Here is a 7,718-nt window from a genome sequence, read left to right as displayed (position 1 = left end):
TTCCATTTCTGCTATTCTTGTTCCCTTATATGCCTTTTGTGTATGATTTTGCTCGCAACGTGTATGTCTCTTTTTTCTTTTCTATTCTTCTTCTTTTTGATCATGTCAAAAGGGGGAGAAAATTTGGTGTTGTTGTTGCATTTCAAACCTTGTAGGCACTCAAAAACAATTTTCAAATCATCACATACAACGGGGGAGTATGCACCTATTACGGGGGAGCAAAGATTTCAACATCACACTCTCTTCACAACAACATTTTGTCATAATCAAAAAGGGGGAGAATGTAAACTACATGTTTTTGATGACGACAAGACCACCAACTATGGACAATGCAGCAAGATCAAAAAGAAGATCAAACCATCTTGAATGAGCTTCCAAATCCAAATAATAAATGAGTAAATATAAAGGTATATGATACAAATCAATAGTTCAAATACTTGAGAACAATTCATATTTACATATGCATTTAACATGTTTTCAAAAATCAAAAACAACATTAACAAATCATTTAAAATCATATTTTTGACAATTTGCATAAGTGTATTCGAATACACCATGTTGTATTCGAATACAACTTAAGTCAGAAGCAAAACTTTAAAAGGTGTATTCGACTACACGCATCTGTAGTCGACTACAAGCTAAGTCAGTGGCCAAGTGTATTCGACTACACCCATCTGTAGTCGACTACATGCTAAGTCAGTAGCCAAATGTATTCGACTACACTCATATGTAGTCGAATACAAGTTAAGTCAGAGGCTAAAATACATTGATCTGTATTCGACTACACTGATGTGTATTCGAATACAAGGTGTAAAATTCGAATTTTTTAAACGTTACAAAGATGTGTATTCGAATACACATATACTGTATTCGAATACACCTGGAAACATTACAATTTTTCAGATCTGGAATGCCTCTAGAACATTGTAATTTTTCATCAAACCTCTTGGATCAATGGCCACGAATCTGAAAGGATGTTTTATGGAGTATAAATACCCCATAACTTCAGATCAAAAATTAACCATCCTTGAATTAATTCATAAAACAACTTTGAACAAAATTCTGATTTTTCTAAGTACTTGCATTAGATTTTCATATCATTCTAAAAGTTCTCAAGTACTTGAATTACTATTGAGTTGTTTATCAATATACCACATCTTAGATTTATTCAAACCTTATTGTATCATTTGTACAAGTAAGATAGTGGTGTGCTATCTTAGAAAGAATTGTTAGAAGTTTTGTAGCAAGAATCCCAGGGTGGGAATTGTACATTTTCTGACAAGTAGTTGATTAATCTCTTGTGGTGTGCAAGAGGACTGGACGTACCCTTGGTTATAAGGGGAACCAGGATAAATCTTATCGTGTTCATTTACTTACTGCACTTGTTATTAAGCCTTGTTCTTAAACTCAGAAAATCTGATTACCATATCACTAAAAACAAGAAAATTTACTAACACCTAATTCACCCCCCCTCTTAGGCGTACTTCTATACTAACAGATTGGCTCATCGATAAAATAAACAATTTTGAATATGACTTGTTATATTGGTTCAAATTTAACCGATGTAATAAATCAATTTTGAATTTGACTTGTTATATTGGTTCAAATTTAATTGATCTAATAGATTAATTTTGAATTTGACTTGTTATATTGGTTCAAATTTAACCGATCTAATAAATTATTTTTGAATGTGACTTGTTACATCTATTATTTTAGCTGATTTAATAATTAACTATTTATTACAATGCTTGATGTTAGATCGGATAAGAAACCAATCTAACAAGTACATAGGAACCGATCTAACAAGGTTTAATTGCACTAGTGATAAAATCAACACTTTATATTAATTACTAAATCATACTACATATATAATCACAATATCATAAGAAGTATATAAAAATAAAGAAAATCAAACACAATATTACCATTATCTCAAGATAATTATTTATAAAATAAATAATTAAAATAAAATATATTTAAAATTAAATAAATATAATTAAGTACACATTTAATATTAGTCAAACACATAAAAGAATGTTATATTAATTGGGAGCTCGTATATACACGTAAAATCGCATAAAATCTTATTATTCAAAATATTAAACTAAAATACTATTACTTTTAAAAATATATATATAATATAATAAAATAAAATATTTATTATTTATATCGCTCATTTAATATAATGTGTATCAAACTAGCACATCATAGAAACATTCATATAACGAAAATTAATCACAAAGTTTATTAACATATATTTTATAATAATTTTAACATCAAATTAATTATTTAAAATCCTATTTAATTAATAAAATAGTTTATCATAAATTTTAGGGTGTTACAACACCGATTTATCCTAATACCTATTGATTATTTCACAAAGCGGGTCAAAGCTGCTTTTTATGCCAATGCGACGAGGAGCGTGGTTGTTGGATTCATCAAAAGAGAATTGATTTGTAGATATGTCTTTCCAAATAAGATTATCACTTAGAATGCGACCAATCTGAATAACAAAATGATGGAGTTGTGTGATAGTTTCAAAATTCAGCACCATAAATCTTTGTCATATCATTTAAAAATGAACGGGACTGTAGAAACAACAAATAAGAATATCAAGAAAATCATACAAAAGACGGTAAAGACATATAAGGATCTGCATGAAATGCTTTCCTTTGCATTACATGGTTATAGACATTTGTTCGCACCTAAAAAAGGACAACTCCTTTCTCATTGGTGTATAGAATGGAAATGATACTTCCCATTAAATCTCATAGAATAAAAAGAATGATAGCTCTACGAGAAAAAGGTCCGTCCTTGAGAGTTTCAAGAAAGAGACTTAGTGTTAAAGAAAATATTGTCCATAAAAAAAATTCTCATGGAAAATGGACCTCAAACTACGAATGACCATACGTTGTGACAAAGGCTTTAAACATTACCAATCTTGAACCCGCAACTCCAATACCACGCTAGTCTCCGTCCCTGCACCTAGAGGATGACTTTTTAACATCCACATCCAACGGAGACGGATTTCCCCGTCCCACTCCCGCCTCCACTCCAAAAATTGGTATCTTTTATATATATATATATATATATATAAGTGACTTTTGTTTTTTAATTTATTTATTCATAGTATCAAATTAAAATCAATAATTAGACTAAATAGTAGCATTCAATCCAAGTTCTAAAATTCCAATAATCAAAATAATAAAGTTACATTATCTCGAAACTACTTTAAATTTCCTACAAAGCACAATATTTTCATAATCTTCAAACCCTTTAGATGTGAAAATATCAGTTTGAACAAAAGTTTCAAATCAACAAATGAACTAACCCATCAAAACAACAAAAACTTCAAAATCATCAAAATAAAAAAGTTCCAAATAAGTATTTTTTGACGATCATCTTCAAGGCGGGAGTTGAGAACTGAAGCAACACCACTGATCAACAATTCAGCTATATTAACTAATAAAAGTTAAATATTAATTTTTAACATGACAAATTTAAATCAAAGAGTGTAGAGAATATATAACCTTTATTGTCAGACACCATTTCATTGAGTAAAATAGCATTTTCATTTTCCACATTAGAATTCAAATCTCCTACCATTATCAATATAGTACGATATATATAAACAATCATAATTTAACTTATACAAAATTATTAGCTATTTCAAATTTATTCCAATTTTAATGAATAAATTAAAAGAAATACATGTGTTCTCAACACTCGATAACCAACTTCCAGCACACATCAAGGCCTCTAAAGTCGACTTCGAAGATATGTCAGCTGGTACTAAATGCAAATTCATAAGCTATAGTAGAAACATAAATTACCAATACATCATTTGCAATAGCTTGAAGTTTTGGATACTTAACACCATTCAACTTCCACCACAACAAAATATCAAAATCTGGACTTTTTGGTAAAACTTCCTCCTCTAAATAAACATTCGACTATGTTTTAACAAATGAAGTTCTAACTCTTTTTTCCTGACATACAAATCATAGTATTCTAAACCATCATCCTCAACATTACTAATGTGGGCATCCAATATTTGAGAATCACTACTAGAAACATTAATCATTTTCAATTGATATTCATAAAGTAAATCATAACACAACTATCGAATTGACTTAACTTTATAATTAGCATAATTCCCATCCAACTTAACATAATAATATTCATGCAACTCTATTTTGTATGTAGAATCCAAAACAACAATATATGGCACATAAAGCTACTACAAAACCAATATCTGACATACTTGTAGTTAAGTATAGTAATGAACCTATCTTTTTTTCGTATTCCTTTTCAAAAATGGATTTTCCTTGTTCATCTTTGTCCAAACTTGAAGATGGATGCATGGGAGTTGTCATTGTTTTAGCTTCATTCATTGTGTATTTCTTTAAAAGATCTTTGATATATTTTTCTTGATATATAAAGATTCCCTTTTCATATTGTTTAATTTGCATGCCAAGAAAATATCTCAATTCTTCCATCATACTCGTTTCAAATTCACTTTGCATGAGATTTGAAAATTCTTCACACATTTTTTCCTTTGTTGATCCAAATATGACATCGCCAACATATACTTGAATAATTAGCAAATCATTTTGATAAAATTTTCTAAAAAATGTTTCAATTTTGCGTCTAGAAAAGTCTATTTTGATTAAGAAAGAACATAGTATTTCATACCAGATTCTAGGGGCTTGTTTTAGTCCATACAGAGTTTTAGCAAGTTTAAGGACATGGTTTAGTTTCTTTTGATATTTGAAACCAGGAGGCTGATGAAAATATACTTGTTTATTTAGAAAATCATTTAAAAAAACCACTTTTAATATCCATTTGAAAAAGTTTAATAAGTTTGTGAGATGCATATGCAAGAAGGATTCTGATAGCTTCTAAACTTGCACCTAGAGTGAAAGTTTCATTATAATCAATACCTTTTTGTTGATTACACTCTTGAGCCACCAATCTTGCTTTATTCCTTATTACTTTTCCTTCTTCATCCAGTTTGTTTCTAAATACTCATCTTGTGCCAATAATTGTTTGATTTTGTGGATTTGGGATAAGAGTCCAGACTTGATTTGTTTTCAAATTGGAGAAGTTCTTCTTGAATTGCTTCAACTCATGAGTTATCAACTATGTCTTCTTTGATTGATTTTGGTTCCATTTGAGAGATCAATGCCATGTTGTTGTTGTTGTTGTTGTTGTCATTTTTAAAAGACATTATTGATTTGATTTTGTGGATAATTTCCTATGATTTTTCAGCTTCGTAGAGGAGTTTGAAATGGAGATTGATGATCAATCTTGTGTTTCTAAGGAACGATCTGTTGTTGTTTCTCATTTTATTCTTTTTCTTCATTAGCTATCTTTTGTATATCAAGATCATCAAATTCATCAAATAATACATGCATATTTACCTCCACAAATTTTGTTCTTCGATTTTGTATTTGATAACCTTTGGAATCAATGGAATAATCTAAGAAAATGGTTTTGTCTGATTTAACATCAAACATTCCTAGATTGTCTTTGTCATTTAAGATATAATAGTAGCAACCAAAAACTTGAAAGTATGATATATTTGCCTTTATGTTTTTCCATAATTCATAAGGTGTTTTGTTAACTTTTCTTATTGATACACGATTTAAAGTGTAAGAAGAAGTGTTGATTGCTTCAACCCAAAAATATTTCTCAACATTTGATTCTTCCAAGATTGTTCTTGCCATTTCTTATAATGTTATATTCTTACTTTCTAAAACTCTATTTTGTTACGGAGTTCTTGCACAAGAGAGATTATGAGAAATGTCATTTTCATCAAAAAATAAAACTTTTAAAAGATGCATTTATAAATTCTCCTCCATGATCACTTATTACATAAATTATGTTATAGCTTTTTTCATTTTGAACTTTTTTGACAAAAAGTCTTATAGGCATCAAAAGAATCAACCTTTGTTTTGAGAAAAGTACCTATGTATAACATGAGAAATCATCAACAATATTTTTGAGTTGAAACAAAATTTTTTCAGCAACCTTTGTTTTTGAGTTGAAACAAATTTTTTTGAATGAAAACTACTCGTGACTTGTTTTCCTTTAGCACAAGCTTCTCATAATTTATCGTTGCCAAAACTTATTTTTTGTAGACCTCTAAACAAGATCAAGTTTTGGTAGTTTAAATATGTTTTCATGCTAACATGCCCAGTTCGTTTGTGCCATATCCAATTGTCTTTGTTTATGGACATAAAACATTATTTAGTTAGCAATTCTTAAATATATAAAATATATAGATTTTTCTTTCTTGATATAGAAAAAAGAATTTTTTTGTAGAAGATGCTTGTTTGACTTCACATATGTTTGGTTTAAATATAACTTCTAAACTATTGAAACACAATTGACTAATGCTTAGAAGATTATGTTTTAAACCTCTAACGTATTGAATATCTGCTTTTTTTGCAAACTTTTCTTTTCCTATAAAACCTTTACCTTTTATTTTTGTCTGATCATTATTATCAAAAGTTACAAATACTCCATCCTTCTTGGCAAAGGAAACAAAATATTGTTTATCTCTTGTCGTATGCCTCAAACAACCAATAACCAAGTACCATGTCTTTTTTTTAACATTTTGAAAACAACCTGCGTTTGATATTAATAGATTCTTAGGCACTCATTTGGTCTAGGGTCGTTGAGGGTTAGATTTTTCTTTAACACTAGATTTTTTCTTAAGGTAACAATTTGATTCAATATGACCAATCATTGAACAATAAGACCATTTTCTTACTGCTTTTGGAGAAGGTTCTAATATGATACCAAAATGTTCTTCCTTTTTGAGAGGTCGTCTTGATTTGAATTTTTCGTCCTTTTTTTTTTAAATCACATGGAGAATTAAGATGTCCAATTTTATTGCAATAAGAACATTTAGTTTTGCATTTATCAAGATGTCCTACCTAAGATCCCATAACTCTTTCAAAAGTTTAAGTGGATTTAATAAAATTTCACAAATCATTTTTAAGATACTTAATTTCAGTTTTGAGCAAAACATTATCTTTTGAATTGTAAAACGTTCTGGACATTCAAATGCTTCAGATGTTTTAAAATGATACTCCTGTAAACTTTGAATAATTTTTTTAGTTCATCATTCATTGCTTGAGCTTTCTCTTTTTCTTCTTTTTCTTTGCAAACTTGTTCTTTTAATGAGCCACATTTTTTAGCAAGAAAATTTGAGTCATTTAACAAATTATCAAATTCTTTTTTCATTTTTTCACATAAAGGACATAATTAAGAATTGATTACCTCATCATTTTCTGAGTTTTCTACTAGGAGCATGTTGACTTCTTCATTTTCTTTTTTGTTTGATTCTTTAGAATCATCCCTAGTGACCATCGTGGATTTTTTGTTTTTTTTTTAAATGAAAAACTTTTTCGTGGTTTTTTATTTAAAGCACATTATTTTTTGTAATGTCCTAGTTTGTTGCACCCATAACATCTAATTCGACTCTTATCTTTTTCTGTTTTAGAGTGTTCCCTTTTGCTTGGAAAACTTCTTTTGATCTGATCTATTATTCTCATCATTCTTTGAATTTTTCTTGTGAGAAGAACTACTTCGATTTTACTAATTTCTTTCGAGTCTTCTCTTTCATCTTGTAGTGAAGATGAGCTTTTTTGACGATTTTGCGAGGCTTTTAAAGCTATTATTTTGTCTTTCTTTGTTGGATTATCCTC

This window comes from Cicer arietinum, chromosome 4 (assembly GCF_000331145.2).
Source record: "Cicer arietinum cultivar CDC Frontier isolate Library 1 chromosome 4, Cicar.CDCFrontier_v2.0, whole genome shotgun sequence".
NCBI classification, from domain to species: Eukaryota; Viridiplantae; Streptophyta; class Magnoliopsida; order Fabales; family Fabaceae; genus Cicer; species Cicer arietinum.
This window is presented reverse-complemented; position numbering follows the sequence as displayed.